At 39.4% G+C, this 25,641-nt stretch overlaps 1 protein-coding gene across 10 annotated transcripts in view; it reads left to right on the forward strand.

Annotated features, from left to right (window-relative positions):
* ROBO2 (roundabout guidance receptor 2) overlaps window positions 1-25,641 on the forward strand; it is a 930,309-nt gene that overhangs the window by 322,138 nt on the left and 582,530 nt on the right. The window lies entirely within an intron of this gene.

The following is a 25,641-nucleotide window of genomic DNA, read 5'->3' on the forward strand; positions in this document are numbered from 1 at the left end:
ATGTACTTTGTCCAGCAGTTGGAAGAGCCTACTTAAACAAATTACTGAACAACAATGAAACGAACTTTGATGTTCCTGTTTAATTTCTTATGGGAGATAAGGTTTCAGCTTTGTTCCACAAATTGATTCTAGCTGCTTCCCCTACTTCCCCCCAGGTCCTCCCCCTGCCCCAACCCAAAAAAGGAGAGGGAAAAATTATGGTTCTTTGTAAGCAGTAACTCCTGCTGTGCTGAGGAGTTCATGCAAACTGTACAGTATATTTTACTGTTGCTGCACTCTTAGCGTTCTTGCTGAACTGTTAGTATTTCAAAGCTTTTTTCTTCCAGACTGTCATTTAGGAGACAAGGTGGGATTTGGGGAGGAATTTTTGGTATTTCTTTTTTAGTTACATTTATGTTTTTCTGGCACTCATCTCCCAGACATAGTGTTTTCAGGAACTGAACATTTAGAACTGAAAATAAAATTAAACTATTTGGAAAAAAAACTAAACTGAACCTAAAATCATAAGCAAATGATGAGAGTTAAAGCTTATCTGATCTCTGACTCTTTCTTGAGTGCTGTGTCCAGTTCTGGGCCCCTCAGCTTCGGAAAGACGTTGAGTTGCTGGAACGTGTCCAGAGAAGGACAACAAAGTTGGGGAGGGGTTTGGAGCACAGCCCTGTGAGGAGAGGCTGAGGGAGCTGGGGTTGCTTAGCCTGGGGAACAGGAGGCTCAGGGGAGACCTTATTGCTCTCTATAACTACCTGAAGGGAGGTTGTAGCCAGGTGGGGGTTGGTCTCTTCTCCCAGGCAGCCAGCACCAGAACAAGAGGACACAGTCTCAAGCTGCACCAGGGGAGGTTTAGGCTGGATGTTAGGAAGAAGTTCTTCACAGAAAGAGTGATTGGCCATTGGAATGATTATTATTATTATTTTAGGGGTGTGTATCTTTAAAAGATGAATAAAGACTGTTTGAGTATTTCTGTAGTTAAATTTTGATACACCCTCAATTAAATCACTAACATGGGGAGACAGTGATCTACCAATATCAGCAATATCTTCTCCTTCATAACCAGCATTATATTTTTAACCTTTGCTGTCAAAATAGCATACCACTCCTCTTGCAGAAGAATTTTACAATCTCTTGAGCAAAACCAAAAAGAGGAAAAACTATGCTCAATGTGTAACAGCTCCTCCAGGACAACATATTTATTAGATACTTATGTTGCAGAACCGTGTCTGTGAAAGATCTGCAAGTGGTACTTCAAGGGTGTTGTAATGACAGCCAAAAAACCAATCTGCATCATCTTTTTCCACTTTACATTAGAAGTACAAAGAAGGTCAATATTTAAAAGCTAAATGCCACCACAGGCAACCAGCACCGGAACAAGAGGACACAGTCTCAGGCTGTGCCAGGGGAGGTTTAGACTGGATATTAGGAAGTTCCTCACAGAAAGAGTGCTTGGCCATTGGAATGTGCTGCCCAAGGAGGTGGTGGAGACACCATCACTGGAGGTGCTGAAGAGGGGATTGGATGAGGCACTTGGTGCCATGGTTTAGTTGATTAGATGGTGTTTGATGATGGGTTGGAGACAATGATCTTGAAGATCTTTTCCAACCTGGTCCTATTCTATTCTATTCTATTCTATTCTATTCTATTCTATTCTATTCTAGATCTGTTTTTGTAATCACTTTAATACACAGGTAATGATCTGTAAGAAAAAAATGTAACATGATAGTTACCACTTTAGCTGGGTACAATTAAATTACATAAGTTAATGAGCTTTCTTAGTGACTGAGGCTACAAAAATAACTCCTTTTTTCTTTTGTTTTCTTGTGCAAGGACCATGATTACTTTTCCTCCTCCTCCCTCCTCATTTGATGGCTCTTTGTACAATCGTGGCCCTGAAAATGTCAGAATTGATTTAAAAGGAATACAGATGTTAAGTTTCCTTTCCTCAGTGGAAGTACAGATGTATTTTTCATCTCTTCTATTCTAGTGATGCTTTTTGATGTTAATAATTCCTCCTTCTCGGGATCCTCCAGAATGGCTAGGTGATGTTCAGGTTACCTCAGAAGGAAAAAAAAATATATTAAAAGCTGGTTTCTTAAAATAGATTAAACTGCTCTCAATTCAGTTTGTTTCTTATCATTCAAGAGCAGTAGAAAGGCATTAATGAACAAGGAGATATTAGAAAACAGCTGAGATTTTAAATAAGCCCTGTTCTTTTGCTGTGTTCTGGTAAACTGGTTCCTCTTCTCCCCCCTCTCTGCCTTCACAGACCTTCCTCAGAAGTAAGATTCATAGAATTGTAGAAGGTTTTGGATTGCAATGGGCCTTAAGTATCATCTAGTTCAAGATTCTTATAGAAGCACTTGGTTGGAAAAGACTTTAGGACCATTGAGTCCCACCATAACTTAACATCTCCCTGTGCACAGCTATTACACCATGTCACTAAGCTGCTTATCAAATGTCTTTTAAACACCTCCAGGGGTAGTGGCTATACCACTTCCCTGAGCAGCCAGTTCTAGTGCCCAATACCCTTTGGGTGAAGAAATTGTTTCTAATATCCAACTTAAAATTCCTCTGGTGCAACTTCACAGGATCACAGGATGTCAGGAGTTGGAAGGGACCCAAAGAGATCATCGAGTCCAACACCCCTGCCAGAGCAGGACCATACAATCTAGCTCAGGACACAGAGGAGCACACCCAGATGGGCTTTGAAAGACTTAAGTCCATTTCCTCTCATCATTTGTTACCTGGGAGAAAAAGCTGGCCCCCACCTCAATACAACCTCCTTTCATGTACTTGTAGAGAGCTGACATCTCCCCTCAGTCTTCTCTTCTCCTGTCTGAACAACCCCAGCTCCCTCAGTCACTCCTCATAGGAGCCCACTTTGTTATTCTATGAACCCACACTCCATGTCTTGCTCTAACTGCCAGCTTCAGAAATCCACAGGCACAGTGTGCTTTAGAAATGGAGTCCTGCTGGAGAGAGACAGTTGCTATTTCTTTTCATGCACAAAAGCGTGATGTTCAGTAATAAAAATGTACGGTATATGAAATTAGCATCTCCCAGCTTCAATGTCTTCAAATTGAAGTCTTCCTCAAACTAAAAGCTGTTTAGTTAAATGCACAAATCCAAGGAGCTTGTTTGGGAAAAGAAAGTCCCAGGGTACTTGGCAAGGGAGCAAGTCTTTGGTAAAATATCAATCTGCTGTTGCCTCTGTTATGATACAAGCAGAGATGAAACACTTCTGTTTGGTAATAACTTCTATGGGACATCACCAATCTGCAGGAACCAAGAATGCTCTACCTTAAATATACATTCAGGTAAAGGCAACCTAAAGGGACCAAATAAAGGCATATGTCAAACCATCACTATGCCCTAAATGGATCTTAAAGAGTTTGTGTCCAGTTCTGGGCCCCTCAATTTAGGAAGGATATTGAGACACTTGAATGTGTCCAGAGAAGGGCAACAAGACTGGTAAGAGGTCTCAAGCACAAGCCCTATGAGGAGAGGCTGAGGGAGCTGGGGTTGCTTAGCCTGGAGAAGAGGAGGCTCAGGGCAGACCTTATTGCTGTCTACAACTACCTGAAGGGAGGTTGTAGCCAGGAGGGGCTTGGTATTTTCTCCCAGGTGGCCAGCACCAGAACAAGAGGACACAGTCTCAAGCTGTACCAGGGGAGATTTAGGCTGGATGTTAGGAAGAAGTTCTTCACAGCAAGAATGATTGGCCATTGGAATGTGCTGCCCAGGGAGGTGGTGGAGTCACTGTTACTGGAGGTGTTCAGGAAGAGACTGGATGAGGCACTTAGTGCCATGGTTTAGTTGATTAGACGGTGTTGGGTGATGGGTTGGCCTTGACGATCTTGAAGGTCTTTTCCAACCTGGTTAATTATAGTCTATTCTACTTCTATTCTATTCTATTCTATTCTATTCTATTCTATTCTATTCTATTCTATTCTATTCTATTCTATTCTATTCTATTCTATTCTATTCTATCCTATCCTATCCTATCCTATCCTATCCTATGTGTGTTTGCTAATCCTTATTTCAATACTTTGCATAGATACAGGTGGATCTATGTATTGTTCTTCCCTATCCGTTTAAGACCTTGCTAGTTTTAAAATAGTCTTAAATATGGCCTTCTGCTTTTATAATTCACTGTGACAATTAATATGGTGACCTTGAAGCATGTATTTTGCTGATCCATATGCCTCACTGTTTGACAATGATAGTTAATCACTTCACAACAAGATTTGCCTGATCATTTAGAACTCGCCTCAGTTAAAAATCTTTTGAGGGTTTTAAATCATTGTTCAGCATTTTAATAATCTCAGTCTAAGGTCAAGAAGAAAATGTAGTTACCTTCTTCCACACATGGTGCTGTTCACTGTGAGACTTGCAAAGATCTGGTCCTGGCTGACACCATCTCACTGCATCTAAAATTAATTTTAACCCAATCAATCTTCTAGTTCAGAATACTTATCTGTATCTAATGTATTCTCTTCTGTTCATGCACACACATGCATGTATAGTTTCTGTGAGCACCAAGGAGTGAAACAGATGGCTTTAAAAGCAAAATTTTCCACTGACTTCTATTTATTATAACATTTTCATGGGAAAATAATCTCTCACATGATTTATTAGGTATTTCTTGAAAAGGAAACCTACTAAGCATCCAAGTAATCCTCTTTTCTTCCCCAAATATGTATTATGTAATCCAAACACAACACTTAATAATTTTCTGAGGAAATATCCAATATCCTTTTTCTTCTTTTTCAGTTGTCACCTTAACAAGCCCTCTTGCTCTTACTTTTTAACTACTTAATTGGGAGTTTACCATAGGCAGGTAAAACAGAAATCAATTTCTATATTGTCATCTAACTTGTACAGAACAGGGATTTAGTTTGGTTTGTCTACAGTTTTAACAGGGCAGCGATTGTTGAGGATGAGCCCACTTTAATGCCAGTTTTTCTTCTTCCATATACTAGCTGTGTGAAAGTCAAGGAATGACTGAGCATGCATGATTTATAATACTGGTTATAGTAAGAAGCATAGAGTATGCACTGCTAGCTCCTGCTAATGGCTTTATAAAGCTGCAATTCTGGCATGTGCTTTCATTGATTTAAGACAAACTAATCCCTGTATTCCCATTTTAGCTTTTACGGGTGGTGAAAGAAGCCGATGCTGTTAAGACACAGCTCTACAGAAACTCCTCTCCCAGAGGACTGAAGAGGCTTGGCACATGCAGTTGATGGAGGCAGGTCTAGAGATTAGTGCAAGTGTTACTTTGAAGAATCGCTCTTTCTGGCATGTTTCCACAGTCTCCCAAAGGAAATGCAGTCAAATGTTTAACCAAAGTTAATCCCTTCCCCAATTACCATTGCACAGCTGAAGCTGTAGCAGGAAGCCAGTAACAGCGTAACAGTTCCCTTACTCAAGTCCATAGAGAAAGAGGTTTGACATGCAATATATGGACTCCTCAGCAGTTCTGAAACTTCTATTTACTTTCAAAGTGCTATTCCCATGTCATGAAAATGTCATTCTCCTTTCCAACAGCAGCAGGATGAATCACAATTCGCTTTGCCTGTGTCTGATAAAGCATTTTAATGGTAAAGGCTAATAGAAGACACTATTTAAAGGACAAAGTTCTGCCAGGATAACTCTCTTGGAATAGTCCAAGTCACACTGATAATATCACTGTTCAGAATAATATCCATATAAGAGATGAACACCTAAGTTTTGGGCTGATTTTGTTAGACTGAAAGGGCATTGCTTTTTTTTCTCTTATCTCATGTGAATTGAAATAAGAACCTAGAATAAGCACTGTTTAATTTTAATGACTTAGTTAAACAAATGCATTTTATCATTTAATCAGGCTTATGGATTTTTTTTTCCTCTCTCTCTGTCATTGAGCTGCACAATACAAATATTGGTTTTGCAGATAAGGAATTCAATTAGCATTTCAAAGGGGTCAAATTCACTCCCTCTCATAGCAAGTTCTTATTAACTTATTTGGGATGATTGGGATCCTTGATGAAATTAGACAGCCTAACAAAATTAAGGGACTTGCATAAAGAAAAGACAGGTAATGTTTTATTTTGATTTCATACAAAAAGCCTTCCTAAAAAATGTTCCAGAAGCTTTTGAAAAACTGGTGATAAGCATATTTATAAGTACCAGCAGCAGCTCCTTACCCAATGGAGGTAAGCAAATGTACTGATATTTAGAACTTTCAGATTTTAGGACAACTTTTAAGCCTAGAAATGTGTCTGTATATGTTACAACTTTTGTGTTTCTAATTAAAATTAGACTTTAATTTGACCATCAGTTATTACCTACAAGAGAGTTAGGTTTGCAAAACTAGAGCTTACTCTGAAGGGAGGTTGTAGCCAGGTGGGGGTTGGTCTCTTCTCCCAGGCAACCAGCACCAGAACAAGAGGACACAGTCTCAAGCTGCACCAGGGGAGGTTTAGGCTGGATGTTAGGAAGAGCTTCTACACAGAGGAAGAAGATGGCCATTGGAATGTGCTGCCCGGGTTAATATGTTCTGTTTGTTTGTTTCGAAGTTATTTTTTATAACAAGGGTAGGAGGAGAGGGGCAGAAGTTTCTGAAAAGCTGAAACAAATCCCACCAAAAATGCGTGATAGTACTACTCAGAGTAGCCCACAGTACCACATGAGGCAGTAAGTGCATTGGCTGGACAGGAAACTCGAGCTTCTTACAACTTTCCCATGTCCAGGCAAAGATTAGAAACCCTGCCAGCACAGACATTTCTCCCAATGCTCTTTCCCAATTTTTCTTGTCATTTTCAAATCCATATTTTGCACATAGTTAGTAGTTCTCTGACTACTTCCTCACCCTGCCTTCTGTAATATAGACTGATATGTTGTAAAACATTTCATGCAGGTCTGGTGTCTGTGTCTGTCTACTTTCAATCACTCGTAAATCTTATCTGTTAAATGCAAACCTTTTCCTAAGGGGGGGATAAAATGTATAATGAGAATCTGCAATTTTTAATGATTTTCAGGCACTGTGGCTGTCCTGAAATTTAGAGCAAAATAGTGCAGAATATGCAGAACTGCTAGCTGGCACAAAGATTTATATGACCACTACTTTACCTAAGTAAGTGTGAGGTTTGGCTTTGCTTGGCTCTTGCCTTTGTAGTGACCTACCTTCCTATCTTTGCATCGAGTTAGTAACAACATGATAATCCTGGTAAAATGAAAAATATTTTAGCCTGTCTTTAATGCTGACTTCAGATTTAATTCAACTTCTGTGTAGCAAGATGCAACTCTTACGGACTACAAAGCAAATGCAGTCCTACTGGTTCTTGACTGCTCTATAATAGGAGTTAATGTCCCAAGTTTGCTTCAGAAGTTCTGCCTTGAAGACAGCAGATGTGTTGCTAAAGCCATCTGGCTCTTTTTTGAATATAATTTGTATGCCTATAAATAATCACCATGCATATGGGCTGCATTTCAACCATGTGTTCCTCAAACTATGTAAGTTAAGATAATTTATTTCTTCTAGTCTTACAAAGAGCTTCTGCCATACATTCTTGTCCTCTTGTTAATATTCTTGCAAACTATCGGAGTAAAAAAGCAACTTGTGTGTACTAAGAAGCCAGAAAAGTTGATTAGACAAGGAAAACTAAAACACCCCTTTAGCCTTAAGCAATCACTGACTTTTTTTCAGTATTTTCCAGTATTTGAAGTAGTAATTTAGAGTCCCAGAGCTGATTCCAATTTCAAGTCTGCACATGTGTGGCATTAAGAGAAGTGTTAGAGAAGGGATGCAAACAACCTCAGTCAGAGATATTATTCTTCTGAAATAATTTCTGCACAGTGTGCAAAAATGTAATGAGTGAACTCCTCCTCACCTTTCCTTTCAGGATTCTCTCACTGATCAGCTGCACAGTTATGACTCATACACACAGATTTCCTTCGCCAGTACCAAATGTGGCTTTTCTCTAACTTGAAAAAAAAACCTCTCAAAAACTTAGGCAATAAATATTTAAATCAGGTGACATTATTTGTGCTCTCCTTTATGAGGTAGTATAATTTTGCTGCAGAACTTTCCAGTCTATATTTCTTAGCAAAACAAGACAATAACATTATAAAAAAATAAAGAAATAAATAACATGCATTCATATATAGGAATAAATTTATTGTGACTAAAAGAATAATGAATGTTGTTGTATATTGAGTGAAAGTAAACTCAGTTTTTGCGCTTGATTGCATCAGCAGGATAAAGAATTCACACAACCTTTGCAGAAGAGTTTGCTACCTATTGGAAAAGAGCAAAAGTCATTTTTTACATGGCTACTCAATGAAGAAATAATCACTTAAGAAATTATTTGTCGACTGCTTAGCTACCTATAAACCACAACTAATTGCATGAACAAAGTGAATCTTTTTACCCACTTTTAGGATGGGGAAAGATGAACCACATCTGTCTCACACCTGCATAGCTTCACTGTGAGGAAGGCACTGGAGGTGTTCAAGAGGAGAGTGGACGTGGCACTTGGTGCTATGGTTTAGTAGTCATGAGGTGTTGGGTGACAGGCTGGACTTGATCTTTGAGGTTTTTTCCAACCTTATTGATTCTATGGTTCTGTGATTCTATGAAGGGATAAGAGATTCTTGTTACTATTGAGTGCAGTTGTCTTCAGTTCTGTTGTGGGGTTCCAGTTTAGCGTTAATTTATACATGGTTTTAGACTAAGTGCATGAGCAGCCTTTTGATTTAAAAAACCTCCACATTTGCAAACTCAAAACACCACTTTGTTGCAAGAGTTGTGTGGAAATGGAAGTGCAATCCTCAGTATATTGCAGCTGGTTTAGATGTCTTGCTCAAGACATTCAAATACATTGTCATTTGAGTTTGCTTAGGTATAGTAACTAAGAGCGTCTTGCAAGTCAACACATTTTGAAACTCAAATGAAAAGTGTGTTTTTAATAAGAGCAGTCTGTAAATATACACTTAAAGCTCACACATGTAATGCAAAAGATCTAATATTCCACTTACCCTTTCACTTTCTTTATAACATACTGGCTTTGATAATTAAGGGTGATTAGAAGCCTTCTGAACAAATACTTATAAAGTGACAACTGTTGGTTTGTTGGGAGTGAAACCCTTTTTTGTGTGCATGTGTGTCCATATAAATTTGTTTCTCTGTGTAAGGCTTATCACAGAATCAATAAGGTTGGAAAAGACCTCAAAGATCATCAAGACCAACCTGTCACCCCAGACCTCATGACTACTAGACCATGGCACCAAGTTCCACATCCAATCCCCTCTTGAACACCTCCATTTCTGAAATACGTGGTGGCATTCTTCTTGCTAATCATTTAAAGAATCTCCTGTTCATGAGCTTTGATTTCCCACAGTGGTGCTAGGACTGTTGGAATTTTGGTCATCCTAAGGTGCTTATTCTGGCAAAGGAACACTTTTTTTAATGTCTTTGCTTTGACTTTCATCACCTAAGGAATCATACATCCTGCTTTTATAAGACCTGCAATCTTGCAAATAATTGCAAAGGATAATAGCCCTACTGCCATGGCATTAGGCCATGAGACAGTCTTAAACTTTCTTACACTGGCAAGTCAACTTATTCCCTGCAGATCAGAAATTAAGAGATGTTAACAGGGTAAATAAAACAAGGGTAAATAAAGGTAACAGGGTAAATAAAGGTAACAGGGTAAATAAAACAAGGACATAGGGGAAATAAGCTAAAACCTCCAGAATTTTAAGAGGATTTTAGTTTTCCTGTATCAGAAAAGATCATCTAGTCCAACGGCCCTGCCAGAGCAGGATCGCCTATACCAGATGACACAGGAATGGATCCAGGTAGGTTTTGAATATCTCCAGAGAAGGAGACAACAACCCCCCTGAGCAGCCTACTCTGGAGTTGCTTGTTTAAGGTTTTCACATCTAGACTGGATGTTGAATCCTGACAAAAAAGACAGTATTCATATCTCCATTTGTGATATTCATCTGACTTCCTCCATGGCTTATTTTCCGTCTTTTAAATATGATCTCTTCACCCTGGAAGCCATATGAGTGGTGTGGCCTTCAATTAAACAGCAATGGCGAGGATGCTCAAAAAGGTAGAAGAGAGAGAGGGTGTGACTCTGACTTCCTCATGATCTGTAGCACATTGATCAGGAAGTTAAAGAAAAAAAAAAAAAAGACACTAATGCCTTGTAGAACCTGGCACTAATATCTTTATCCTTCACATGAAATGCGTGTGAAACAAATCCTTGCAAAAGTAGAGTCGTTCTGATCAAAGTCACGTACAGAAGCTTTTGAAACTTCTTTCCTGTAATCATTGTCACATATTTCCAACAAAAATTCTGGGCTGTCATGAAAAATACAATCACATATATGTGATGAAAATGATATAAAGAAATTAAGCATAAATACTCTGTGATTGCAAAAACAAACCTTGTAAAGAAGAGATAATAAGCCTTATAAAGAACAGATGATATTTTTGTGTGTAACACAGAATGTTAGGGGCTGGAAGGGACCTTGAAAGATCATCTAGTCCAAATGCGCTGCCAGAGCAGGACCACCTATACCAGATCGCACAGGGACACTAAGTATGAAAGAGGATTAAGTGAAACAAGTATTTAATTTGTTTTCCTTTTTGGTTTTTAGGGGTGTGCTTGGTAGGTTTTTTTGGTGGTTTTGGGGTTTGTGTGTTGGGTTTTTTATTTCTTTGTGGTGTGTGGTTTTGGTTGCTTGCTTGCTTGCTTTTTGTTTGGTTGGTTGGGGTTTTTTGGTTTTGTTTGGGGTTTTTTTTGGTGCCAGGGAGAGAGCTGGGAATGGGAAGGTTTGTCAGACCTTCAGACCTGCTTTCAGGATACTATTCAAGTGAATGTCATGGAATCATAGAATCAATAAGGTTGGAAAAGACCTCAAAGATCATCAAGCCCAACCTGTCACCCAACACCTCATGACTACTAAACCATGGCTTCAAGTGCCACGTCCAATCCCTTTTTGAACACCCCCAAGGATGGTGACTCCACCACCTCCTTGGGCAGCCCGTTCCAATGGCTAACAACTCTTTCTGTGAAGAACTTTCTCCTCACCTCAAGCCTAAACTTCCCTTGGCACAGTCAGAGACTGTGTCCTCTTGTTCAGGGGCTGGTTGCCTCTAAGCACTTATTCTTAAGACCCAAAATCTTCTGGCTGAGTGCACCACAACCTTCCTTTGCACAAAGGGAGGAGGCAGTGAAGGGTGGTGGTATATCAATTGCTTTAACCGCACTTTCCAAATATCCGGTGAAATTGCAAATAGCTGTTTCCTTGATAATAGCATCATGATCAAAGCTAGAATTCCGACCTCCTTCTACTTTCTTCCCATGACTATAAACTGCCTGAAAATGTTTGTTTGATTAGACTTTGTGTTTTCATTTACTAAACATCTGTACAACACTTGTGCCTAAAATCCTTTGAAATCTCTCTCAAATTCTGTCTTACTTGCATTGCCTTGATATTGTTGTGGTGTTGATTTCTACTTTTAGCAAATAGAAACAGGGTCTCTGGAAACCATAAAGTGGAGGATAAGACTGTGACCATACTTTTAACTCCATCTGTGTCACTCTTCATGTAAACATGCTGGGCATGCTTGATGTAAGCAGTTCTGGGCCCCTCAATTTAAGAAGGACATTGAGACACCTGAATGTGTCCAGAGAAGGGCAACAAAGCTGGTGAAGGGTTTGGAGCACAAAGCTCTATGAGGAGAGGCTGAGGGAGCTGGGGTTGCTTAGCCTGGAGAAGAAGAGGCTCAGGGGAGACCTTATTGCACTCTACAACTACCTGGAGGGAGGTTGTAGCCAGGTGTGGGTTGGTCTCTTCTCCCAGGCAATCAACACCAGAACAAGAGGACACAGTCGCAGGCTGAACCAGGGGAGGTTTAGACTTTAGGTGAGGAGAAAGTTCTTCACAGAGAGAGTTGTTGGCCATTGGAATGTGCTGCCCAGTGTGGTGGTGCAGTCACCATCCCTGGAGGTGTTCAAGAGGGGATTGGAAGTGTCACTTGAAGCCATGGTTTATTTAGTCATAAGGCGTTGAGTGACAGGTGGAACTAGATGATCTCTGAGGTCTTTTCCAACCTTATTGATTCTATGATTCTATGCTGAAATCAGTAGAGTATTGGACAGTAAAACATCACTGAGACAATAGCTAGTGATGCTAAGAGGGAGGCAGAAATATATGTCGCAGGAAACAAGGAACGACTAATGACAGTATAGGTCACATAGTTGCAGTATTAATTTTGCTGCAGCTAAGAGTGCTTTCTCCTAGTTTTCTTAGCCCACTCCAGGTAGTGATCACTGAGCTACTGTTCCAGTGAAAATACAAAGCTGGCTGGTTGGATGATGGAAGTATTCTTCAGGATGCTTACTATGTTCAGTGTTGATTCTGTTTGCTGATCCTTCTTTCCTTGTTTCTGTGTTTTTCCTTCCTACAGCTACACATTTCCACACATTCCCTTAGGAGACTGAGCACTGTTGTGCAAACCTGTACTTCTTTTGGTCTTTTCAAATTGATTGACAATCTAATTATGGGGACCAATAGTACAGTGCAAAAGAAAATGTATTCTACAGAACAGAATTACCTTTATAGAATACTTGCATCCTATGTTAGATAGCTCACATTAGGCATGGTTTAAGAAGCTGGTGCTTGAAACACATCCCCAGAGCACGTGAATGAATGGTACTGTGATACATGGCAGACTGACTATCTGAGTCTTGTTCAGTGCAATTTACCAATGAATTTCCTTAAAGAACTTGAGATCTTGTTCCACTAAAAGCAGCATTTCTAAGTTCAATTCTGAAGTAACATGCCCCTGCCCATGCATGGCATGGGGGTTGGAATTAGAGGATCTTCATGGTCCCTTCAAGCCCAAAGCAGTCTGTGATTCTGTGATAACAGTCATGCCCCTTTTCTGATTTTCTCTGATGTGTGTCCATCTAAAATACTTCAGTGCACTAATAAGCTAGGAGATATACAGATAATTTAATAGAACTTTGTGATCCTTGTAAAGACTTAACAACAGTCTACATTGTAGTGTTTGTTGCAAGTTGCAGCAGCTACTGTGAGTGGTAGAGATGTATCACATCACTTTGAACACTGCAAGTTGCTGTATTAATCCCTAGGGCTGTGCCTTCATGGGCACCTCATTTCTCATTTGTAAGATGGGATTGCTGTGATGGGAGGAGTGGAGCTCATGTTTCGGAGCATATAAATTCACATCCCTCCATTAAGACTGTGGCCAGTGTGTGCTTTACCCTCTGATGTTTTTTAATCGCTGGAATGGGTGTACCATAACCTGCATATCATTCCCTGCTTGAAAGTACTCTGTTAGTTTCCTGCTTTTAACGCTTTTTCTGCTCATTTTGATTCAGCTCCTGTTACTCCTGTCACTTCAGTTCAGTGAACACTTAAAAGGGTGTCTTCCTCATTGAAGGAGGCTACACAAAGTTCTTCCCACATGGCAAAATCTTCCTTTTTTCACTTTATTTCTTTCAAACTGAAAGGTAGAATGTTTTGCTTGCTTGAAGTTACATGGAACAGTCAAAAATAGGAAAGCTAGGATAAAGGAATTAAAATTATGTGCCTTCATGGTGCACCAAGTTCAGCAACTGATCTTTTTGTCTTCACAATTTCAGGAGCTTAGTAACACATTTTAATAATCATAAGAGATCTATAAGCCAGCTTGTGAAGTGACATTAGCACAAAGACCATATGGATGATTGTGAAATATCTTGTTGAATTTTTAGGAGTGTGAATTTGTCTAGAGTCATGTCTCCCTGAATACCAAAATAATTCCTCTTCTGTTCAGTGTGAAGTCTTAGTTTCTAACAACACAAAGCTTTGCAAACTCCATTTTGCAGATTTTTGATTCTCGTGAGCTCAAACTTAATTATCACCTATAGATGTTTCTGTAAAGGACCTGTATATCCACAGTAATCTATGTGCCATGTGTTTGATTTGTGGGTGGGAAAAAGTGATAAATCAGAATATAAGGTCTTTGCCACACAGTACATATCAAAGAGCAGCAGTTACAGTTTCTATTCCTAAGGTATTTTTACCTGCAGTCCAACCATCTACCTTTCAGACTTTCTTTACAAGCACACAAATTTCCCCTTCTGTGTACACATGCCCTTTTCACTATGTGCCACTTTCAGCTATTGATGAATTATTGATTTCTCCTGTCACAATTCTCTTGAGTTACAATGCACATGGTGCTGAAAAAGGAGCAAGATTCATTATTGTATTTTGTGTGTGTGTTCCAATCTCTTTATGTTTTCTTATTTTAATTTCATTTCCTTTACTGTTGAAATGACCAGCGGCAGAGGATATCAATCTGCACCAAAACAGTATGGTTCTTTGGAAATATCAAATAAGTTGATGGAGATAGCAAGAGTTTAGGAGCAAATGTTTCTTTTAGAGGTCAGTTCTTCTTTATACTGGAGGAAGAATTAGAAACTAAATGTTTGCTAAGAAGATAATTTTCCTCTTTTTTTTTCTGTGGGTTTTCCATCAGCCTTTTGAAGTATAATCATGTTTTATAAACCCACTGTGAGCTAACTGGGTGCATTTACCTTTCTTTTACAGAAAGCATACCTTTGATTGAAGCAGAGAGAGGTTAAGAAAACAAACCAAAAATATTTCAAAAAATTAACAAGCTAGTGTTAAACTTGGAATATTAAACTTCTAAGGCCAAGGATTTTAGCTTGAGTAACTTTCTTTTTGCTGTTGTGGGTTTATTTATCATATACAGTCATCATCTGCTCTTTGAACAGTGCCTTTACTGAGGAACTCCAGGCAGAGGCAGAGGCAGCCGTGACCACATTGCTGCCAGCTGTGTGCTGGCACTGGGAGCACTGCTGCAGGCAGAGTTCTTCTGTCCACTCCTTCTGGGTTTGATGGCAGCCAGTAGTAGACATTTGAGAGAAACACATGATATGTTCACAGCCAATAGGTGTGAGATGTATTTGGTCTCTTTCTGTGCCTTTTAGAAACTGGCATAAGACCTAGAGCAGGTAATTTGACATAAACTCTGCATTTGTGCCATCATTTAGAGGACCCAGTCTCAAGCTGTGCCAGGGGAGGTTTAGGCAGGATGATAGGAAGAAGTTCTTCATAGAAAGGGTGGTTGGCCATTGGAATGTGCTGCCCAGGGAGGTGGTGGAGTCACCATCACTGGAGGTGTTTAGGAAGAGACTTGATGGGGTACTTGGTGCCATGGGTTAGTTGATTAGATAGTGTTGGATGATAGGTTGGACTGGATGATCTCAAAGGCCTTTTTCAACCTGGCTAATTCTAGTCTAGTCTAGTCTAGTCTATTAGTTGATATCCAAGAACTGTTTATCAGATGTTTATGTCTTACCTAAATACTCTGCATCATGGAGTTCCATGGTCTCTTTGCAGACTGAGAAGTATCACAAATTTACTACTTTTTAAACAAGTTTTAATAAGTAACATAAGTTATTTAAATAGAGTTGAATGGTCACTAGTTCCTCTGCCTGAGAAGTTCTGGTGAAAGGGATCTAAAAAAAATAAATAAAACAATTCCTTGGATTGCTCTATGTCTATGTTGTTTCATCTCAATACTAGGCAGAGTAAATGCATATTTCCTAACAGGAGATAATATACTGCAGATGACTATAATGTGTGCTGATAAGTGGATTGCATGATGAATACACCAAAAAACCCAAAGGAATGCATTGATGATCATGTGTGAATCAAATACTGAACTTTCAGCTCAGAAACACTTTTTGGGCAAAACTGTAAAGATCTTGTTTTCAGGTGATAGAAGATGCCATGCAAGAACTGCAAGTAGATTATAATTTTGCTTTGTACTGAGCTCCACAAACATCATGTCCGTGAGGTAAATTGTTTGACAGTCAAACGCAGGATGTGCAGGAGACTTTAGTTCAAGTTTATTGTTGTTTATGCAATCTGCAAATCAAATGATTCTTGGCAAAACAGAGAAATAAACTTCAGTAAAAGTCACTATTATAAGCAGATGACATATGTTTGTGTTAGTAACCATATACCCTTACAGACCATCTTCAAAAGACCTTGGTTTTCTGATCAGAAACAATAGAATAAAACATAGCCACTTACTCCTTTCCTTCTTAGCTGAATCAAACATATTTCTCTTGATGTAGGAAGCACTTCTATTTCTTGTTTTTAGACCATCTATACTACTATAATGCAAAGGATATTTTGAAATAACCATCAGAATTTTATATTTCAGGATATATAGAAAATAGAACCTCAAGAGAAAGGAGGGTGATAGTCCTTCCCTTGTTCCAAAACAGGCACAAAATCATAGAGTACCAGGTTGGAAGAGACCTCAAGGATCATCTGATCCAACTTTTCTCGTGAAAAACGTGGTCCAGATAAGATGGCCCAACCCCCTGTTCAGCTGACTCTTAAAAGAGTCCAATGTTGGAGACTCCATCATTTCTCTGGGAAGATGACTCCACTGCCTGATAGTTTCTGCAGGACTGGCTTTTACACATTACACCTTGTCTATTCCCTCTTCTTTGTAGCTACTCTTTAAATACTGGAACATGACAATAAGGTCTTCCCTAAGTCCTCTTTTCTGAAGGCTGAACAAATCTACTTCCATATCTTTCCTCATATGGCAGAAGTTCCAAGCCTTTGACTGGGACTTCATAGTCCCTTTCCCAGTCATGACTGTCAAATCCATTCTTAAAAACTCAGGGAAATTTATTCTGGTGCTTCCGTGTTCTTTGAACCAGAAAGGTTTTTCTACCTTAAATGTTTTTCCTACCTTAAATTTACCACACTTCAAGTCAACTCTGTTGTTTCTTATATTCTCTGCTATAAATCTTAAAAGTAGTATAAACATCCTCTTAAATTTTAATCCTGTTTTCCAAAGAGTTTATTAACCACTTGCAATCTGATGTGAATTTAAAGCCAATTTTCCCTTCTATCATTCTGATTTTTGTGGAATATCAAAGAGTCAAAGACTGAGGTGGACTCCAAAAAAGTAAAAAATATAAAAGCCCTGCTTGATACAGTTTCTTTCTAAATTGATGTGAAACCTTAAGAATTATTCACTTGCATATCTCTTTAGCAGAAAGCTGGTCTAGTTTCCATTTTCTGTAGGCTTGTGATGTTGTGCAACTATGTCATAGTGTTTTCATTCAGATCAAGTTCTGTAGCATATTTACACAATGAGCATGTAAGATACTGCTTTACTAAACTCAGGGCATAAGGCATTTGCTCCCTTTTTTATTTTACTTTCTTTTTTTTTTTCCCCAGGGAAAGCATATTATCATGTCATACAAAGAAAAGGGATTGTTTTTGATGAAACTTACTTTTGGCAAATACCTGTTGGCTGTTGTTTACTTAACTTCTTTCCTTAATTTGCAGCTCATCTTTTTATCAATGATTTCTTTCTCAATGATGTGAATAGGCATAAATAATGTTTCATGTTATTGTTCCAAAGACAGTTTCACATCCAGCTGAGGGAATGAGTTATACAAAGTAATCATATTCCCAGTGTTTTAGCAAACTTACTATGCACTTTGAAAAGGATACCTAATGTTGAAGTTGAGCCCATTCCTCTCAATGAACCAGATGTTTTGTGTTCGGACATAAAAGTTCCATCCTAGGTATGCTGGCTTCAGGCAGGGAGTATTTACATTGCCCATCTCCTGGAATCATTCTTAAAGCAGCCTTTCTTTAATTTAAAGTCCAGCAGGAATCTATTCCTCAACAATACACTTGTGAAATTCAGCCTGAGCAGGAGGAGTGAATCCCCAACTCTTTCATTAATGTATGCAACTGGTGCAGTCATTTCATCTTTTTTTACTGACCTCCAAGAGGCAATCCAGCCTTCAGGGTTGTTCTACTGATGTATTTTTTATTAGGCATAAACCCCTTTTCACCTCTGACTGACTGTATTTGTTCTGGCCAAAGAAATAATTGATATGTATTTTTGGTAAAGCCAAGCAACAGGGAAACCTAGCAGTAACTAATCTTCTTTCTCTTATGAGCAACTGGCATTGTAGCTGTCCTGGCATCCAGACTGGTATTTCCAAGCCTAAACTGCTGCCTCCCTATCATGAGCTGTATCCGCTGATGATAGTCCATACCATGCTGGTGTCATGCCAGCTTCAAAATGGAAGTGCTGGCTGGAGCAAAGTAGCATGGAGTTTGAAGTTCAGAGTGTAACATGAGAGGCTTCCTGTTGTGATTGCTGCTTCCAGTTTGCAGGTTTGGGGTGTTGGTCTTTTCCCTTTGGTGGCCTGGGGAGTAGGGGGGTGTTAGTATCACTAGCTTCTGCTGCTGCTTCTGCATTTTGCTGTGCTTTTCTGCAAATAGGCTAGGGCAATTGTGCATTGCATAATTTCCAGGAAATTTCTTATCTAAACCCAGAGTTGTTATTTTGTCTCCCGTCTGTGTGGGCAGGGGGAAGCTTGTGAGAGCAGGCTGTGTTAACCCAGAGTGCTTCCCTACTTGTCTGCAAATCTACATCATGCTGTTTTACAAGATCAAAATCTAGCATGTAAAAACTAGCAGTCATAAGAGTCAAGAAGGACTCAAAGCTCAATCAGAACATAAAACTGAACATGGAAGTAGATGTGAGTTTTTACTAGACATTACTTACAGATGAGGAAAACATCAGTGCTGGAACGAAGTGGAGGATGAATTTATGCATTCAAGCTGGAAGTAAATTTATACATGAAACCACTTGCTTTCAGACAAGATACAAAAGAGTTCAAGATTTTTATTGCTGAACTGTGTAGATATATCTTAAGTTGCTTACACAAGGGAAGGAATGAAAGCAGCACACAAAAAAAAGTATCCACATTTCCCTTTTCCTTTCCATTTGCAATTTCTCTGCTTTGAATGTGCTACAGTGGGAAACAGTGAGAGATTCTCTTTCAAATCATCTTATATGCTGATCGTGTTGATCTGGTTATTCTTTGTCAAATCAGAATAGCTTTTATGCCATACAGCTGATACTATTTCACTATAAATAATAAATGTCAACCTAGTAATTTGAGAGGTATTTCTCAATAGAATTGTTCTAAGGCAGTACAGTTTTGTCTGTATTTGCTCCCTAACCCCTCCAACTTTAACCTATACTTCCAGATCATCATGTCCAACCCATCATCCAACACCATCTAATCAACTAAACCACGGCACCAAGCACCCCATCAAGTCTCCTCCTAAGCACCTCCAGTGATGGTGACTCCACCAACTCCCCAGGCAGCCCATTCCAATGGGCAATCACTCTCTCTATGAAGAATTTCTTCCTAACATCCAGCCTAAACCTCCCCTCGCACAGCTTGAGACTGTGTCCTCTTATTCTGGTGCTAGTTGCCTGGGAGAAGAGACCAGCACCTGGTCTCTTGTACCCTGAAATAGCTCTTAAATCTGTAGACGAAGATTAGGGAGACAGCTCCACAACAAGAACACAACAGGAAGGCAGCAAAGTAGCACAAGGAAAACTATTGCAGCTCCTCATCCTCTACATCCCACTTCTCAGAACTTCTCTGCACATGCACATCTAATGCCCTTACAGTCACAGCAAGTGCTGAGCGATGCAACACTCATGAAGGTCGTGTGTCTGTGACAACTTTGCAAATGTCATCGTGGCATGTATTGTTTTACACATGGTACAGTAACCTGTGCTTTGATTACCATATGGATATTTTCCCTGAAACACACTGAATATAATCTGAAGTTGATATGATTGGAGGTTTCCAGTCACTCTCTTTAGGCTAAATTGATGTATACTGCAATGGTTTTACTTATTCCTGCCAAGAGCTTTCTTACCACAAGCTCAGCTGCAGTTACTGACTAGGTCTTTTTCTTTAAAGGGTAAACTGCTGGGTACTGTATGATGGTGGGTTTGAGATACATATTTTGCTGTTGTTACAGGAGGACAAAAAAGACACAAGGATTCACATTCTTCTCTCATTTTCATTTCTTCATGTAGTCATTTTTGCCCAAGAATACATACAAAGATCAATAGCTAAGCTGAAAATTATGCCTTCAAATTATGTCTTCAAATTATGCCTTTTCCAAGTGTTTGCCAGTCTTCCCAGTAATTACCAGTCATCCAGTAATTAAAAGGCATTTCATAGAGTACTGTCAATGAAATAGCATTCTATACTGCCATATATATTGGCATTTTAACATTACTGACATTTTATGCCGAAAAAGGGTTGTATTCAAACAGGCCAAAAAGAGAGACCTTTTTTTTTCCCCTTATCTATAAAAGAATTTTTGCCCAGAAGGATGTTGAGCCTGCTTTTAAAAAACATGGCTTTTATTTACAGTCTAATTTTTATCTTTCCATGGCAATAATTTCTTATGGAAGTAACACAGGGGAGGGTTTTGTCCCTCCTGAGGTGTTTTGCCAGTCTGTGGTAATGTTTGCTTGTCCTTTACAGTTTCAAATCATTTTCTTTCTCGTTTTCAGATGTGTGTCATATAAATTTTACTTTGAAAACTAAAATGTTTTTTTTAATATGATAACTCAGTTTCTTCATCAAAGAACCAGGTTTGCTGCTACTGAACATTATCGTAACGTCAATCCCTTTTCTCTTCCATGTTCCAGCCCTTTGACTTAACATGCTTTGTTCACTTAATCACAAGGGAATCTTTTCCTTCCCTTTCTCCCCTTATAATTACTATCATTGTCTATGTTCAGATTCCAGCCTCATCACAACTGCACGTAGGAGTGGTGGCAGTTGTGACAGGCAACTCCTTGAAGCCTGGGAAGCAAATACACCCAATGAAAGGGCACAAATACCCCCTCTAAAGGTGTTCATGGATCAATGCTAACTATTTCATATCTCTCCCACCCTTGTGCTACCTACTGTTTCTCTGAAGCTTAGTTTGACTTAGTTTAAGTATTTCCCTTTCTCAAGAGATATTGGCTCATGCTTTATGAGAGAAAGGACTCAGACCTACTGTGCAAGCAGTTTGATTTTTTTCACAGACTTCAAATCCAGCCTCTCTGGAACAATGCTCACTTTCTGGTAAGTGCCCTAATATTAGACCTTTTCCAAATAACGGGAGCACTTGCAATAGCAAGTTTGTTTGCCAAGCTAAATTACAACTGATGATTTTTATTTCTTTCTACTGTGACTTATGGAAATTTAGTTTCTTTTAATGAAAGAGGTGCATATGTTAAGGACCTAGAAAAATGTCCAAAGGCTTGAATCCGCCTTGCCAGTGCCTTGTTTGCAAACAAGATTTCTGAAACTTTTCTATGTAGTTCTTATCATTGTAAAATCAAAGTTTGTCAAAGCTAAGAGCATCTTGGCCTCAACACATGTCTCAGTCCGTTTCACTGCTCATTGTTTTCCATTGCTGGTTAAGTCTGAATACAGCTGAAGCTGCAAAGTGCCTTTGACATGCTTGCCTCTAAGTTTTTTTGTTCTTTCGAGGCCTTCATAGGTACAATTAGCTCTTCCTGATTCATGGCAGCAACTCAGCTTGTGAGTATATTTTGCATTGTGTCTCTTTTAAGGGGTGGGAATTATTATCATGATTTGATAAATTAGAAATAGAGGTTGTATTTAGTGGAGAAGAGGAGGCTCAGGGGAGAACTTATTGCTGTCTACAAGTACCTGAAGGGAGGTTGTAGCCAGCAGGGGATTGGTCTCTTCTCCCAGGCAACCAGCATCAGAACAAGAGGACACAGTCTCAAGCTGTGCCAGGGGAAGTTTAGGCTTGAGGTGAGAAGAAAGTTCTTCACAGAGGGAGTTGTTAGCCATTGGAATGTGCTGCCCCAGGAGGTGGTGGAGTCACCATCCCTGGAGGTGTTCATGAGGGGATTGGACGTGGCACTTGGTGCCATGGTTTAGTGGTCATGAGGTGTTGGGTGACAGGTTGGCCTTGATGATCTTTGAGGTCTTTTCCAACCTTATTGATTCTATGATTCTATGATTTATGAGTAAGGTGGCAAGGAAAATGGGCAAGTCAGGAAAACAGCCAAAGAGAAAGTGCATTTTAAATTAGTTTTTGGTTTTGAGTGCTCCATCCTATCTGCCATGCCTGAAGCGTGAGCTTGCTGTACGTTGATAGATTTCTGTTTTCCTATTTGGATATTTGTGCAAGGAAAATAAAGATTTAACATTGCATTTAATTTTCATTCTCTTGCTGCCTTGTATAATGAGGAATAAAAATCAGCTGACATCTTTCTTGTTTAATAGCTAATTACCTTTATCATTACTCGTTGCAGGGATGCTGCATCTTCCTCTCTCTTGACTCAGGTTGTTTATTTTATGCGGTTTTTGCATTCTAGACATTTCTGACTTATTTTTAACTCGGTATCCCTGTTGCATCCCTTAGATTACTGCAATTATCCTCAAAATTACTGTGTAATGACTTTTCTTCGTGTACAGAGTGTGTATGTGTTTGTGTGTATAAATACCAACTGAAAATATTTTCATGTTCACCTTTGTGGAATTAACTGTTGCCCTGAAAAGGGGGGGGGCTCTTTTATGATCTCCATCTTTTGGCTTTCATTCCTGGTTTCCTAGAGAAGTTTTTCAAAAAGGTACCCAGCTGTGATAGCTGTAATTCTATCTACTTTACAACAGAGTAGTTGCATTAACTAATCTCACTGGAGTGACCACTTTCCACCTGTGGGTATTTACACAGCAGCTCCCACAGCAGCCTGCAGAGTGCCAGCATAACTTCATTAGAGAGGGTTTTTCGTAGAAGCACACTGTTGTTATATACCTGTTGCAGCTGTTTTTATCTATGTTAGTAATATAACTTGCTAATTCCAGGGCTAAATACTTTCAATTCCTTTTATCAAATTTGAATTTATCATAATTGTGGGTAGTTGAGTAGACTCCCCAGTTCAGAAGAGACAGAGACCTGCTGGAGAGAGTCCAACAGAAAACCACAAGGATGATTAAGGGACTTGAAGCATCTCCCCTGTAGAGAGAGACTGGGGACCCTTGGACTGTTTAGTCTGGAGAGGAGCAGGCTGAGAGGGGATCTGATCAGTGTCTATCAATATCTGAGGGGTGGGTGTCAAGTGGAGGGGGCTGGCTTTTTTGAGTGGTGTGCAGTGACAGGGCACGGAACAGCGGATACAAACTTGAGCATAGGGGGTTTCACCTCGACATGAGGAGAAAATTCTTTACAGTGGGGGTGGCAGAGCCCTGGAGTGGGCTGCCTGGAAAGGTTGTGGAGTCTCCTTCTCTGGACACATTCCAAACCCACCTGGATGCATTCCTGTGCAGACTACCCTGGGTGATCCTGCTTTGGCATAGGGGTTGGACTGGATGATCTCTAGAGGTCTCCTCCAACCTCTAATGCTCTGTGATACTGTGTGTGATACTGTGACTTACACCATTTGTACTCTTGTATTTATTGATAATGTGCCTACCATCAGCAAATAGGGGATGGGATGAAAAAGGATTGCAGCATCTAGAGAAGCACAAAAAGCCATTTCCTGGGGGGTAAATGAGGGGATTTAAACATTTTTTTTAATGCTTCCTAAGAGCTTTTTGCCAGAACAACACACTTGACACAGCACAAGGGAATGCATTCCCTCTGAAATAGCTGAAGTCATCATATAAAACCCAGATAAACTTGTGTCAGCTGAAGCAGCAACAGAACATGACTCAGCTTCTCAGTTGAGTAAATATAGTAAATCATTTCCTGGCAGAGTCAAATAATCACACAAACTGTGAACAAAAGAACTTTATTTTTTTCCCCCACCTGAACTAGATTACTTTGCACAAGGAGATCTTGCTTGAGCTGTAAAACCAGGTGAAAATTACAACAGGTGAACTTGGGAAATTCTTCAATATTATCAGGATTGCTTCATCCCTTTCAAGAACTCAGAAGAAAAATGTAACTTACCAAATTTTGTCTACTACCAAGGAACCCAGAAGCATCAGTGCACTGTGCCTCAAAAGCTAATGCAAATGCAAAATAGTTCAAGATATAGTTACTGTTCAGTAAAAACACAGTTAAAGCAAGCCCCTAATGACATAAATGTAGAGACTGAAGTAAAGCTGACATTATGTATTTCAGCTGATTTGAATAAAAATCGTTGTGTAGGCTTGGAATGATTGCAACAGAATATAGAAGTTCAGAAAGGGATATAAATGAAATACATAAATTCATTCTAGTATATGAAGACTTTTATAACTGTGTATAATCAGAGGTGCTTAATTCATTTGTATTGAACCAGTTTGCTGCAGCTAAGCAGTTGGATTACTTCAGCATAAATCAGTCAAAAAGCTCTGTTCTTCCTTTGAACTGGATTTCTGTTTCATGCATTTAAAGCATTAAAGCATTAAATTCTCCAGAGAAGGAGACTCCACCACATCTCTGGGCAGCCTGTGCCAGTGTTCTGTTGCCCTCACAGTGAAAAAAAATTTCTTTATGTTATGTGGAACATATCCTTTGGTCTGTGTTGTTCCTGTTTAGTAAATCACATCTTATCCTTCATCTGTGGTATCTGAATCTCTACGACACTGTGTTGAGATTGGATTTCATAGGAACTGTCCCTAAATTCTTCAGTCAGCTAATCAAATTGGTTACTCACCTGAAATGAAAATGACTGCATGTAATAGGTCAAGCCATGAGAACCTGTTTCCCCCCCAACAGAGAAGTGAGGGAAAAGTAACATCTCTGTGTTGAGATGAAGATTTGAGATATGAGTTTACTGAATAAATGAGATAATAATAATAGAACACACAATTAGGTGAGCCTCTTTGCAGAAAAAGCACAGTAGCAAGCAGAAGCAAGTGACCTAAAAACTCAAGCCAGGGAGCTGCTCCTCCATCCCTCCCTGTCCTTCTGCCATCTCAGTGGAAGAGAGCCAACACCCAAAACCACGGAATCCAAACCCAGCAAGCGGAACAGGAAGCCTCTCATGTTTCAATCTGAACTTCAAGCACCATAATACATTTCTCCAGCCACCACTTTCATCTTGAAGCTGGTGTGATGGAAGCATGGTATGAATAATAACAGCAGATATTCAACTTAACCCATGACACTGCCTGTGAGAATGGGAGAGATGGTCCTCATATGTTAGCATAAAACTAGAAGCATAACGCTAATAAAAAATGTAATAAAAGTTTAAATTATGACTTGAAAGTTCTATTCATGACAGGAATATAGAATTTATGCCCATGATATCCTATTTATACATTTGAATCACAACAAAGTACATTTGAGAGAAGATGAATGGCAACATTTTCTGGATAAAATAAGAAATAACTCTTTTGTTCCATCCACCCTCAGGCTTAACTTCCAGTAGCTAAGAGCAGCTTCTGTTTACAGACAAAGCTTTTCATTTCATCTGAGAGTTATCTATTTTTACAGCAGTTAGAGTTCACCAAATAATGCTGCCATTATACCAACAGAAATACTGCTTTTAAATGTAAGTACTGTGTAAGGTATGACTCACAAACCTGTGCCCTGCGTAGTTTTAATGTGGAGTGAGTGCAGAGGAGGGCAATGAAGCTGGTGAAGGACCTGGAAAATAAATCTTATGAAGAGTGACTGAAGGAGCTGTGACTGTTTAGTTTGAAGATGAGCCTAAGGGGAGACCTCATCACTCTACACAACTATCTGAAAGGACTCTCTGGAGAGGCTGGTGCTGGTCTC

Source organism: Dryobates pubescens, chromosome 12 (assembly GCF_014839835.1).
Source record: "Dryobates pubescens isolate bDryPub1 chromosome 12, bDryPub1.pri, whole genome shotgun sequence".
Lineage (NCBI taxonomy): Eukaryota > Metazoa > Chordata > Aves > Piciformes > Picidae > Dryobates > Dryobates pubescens.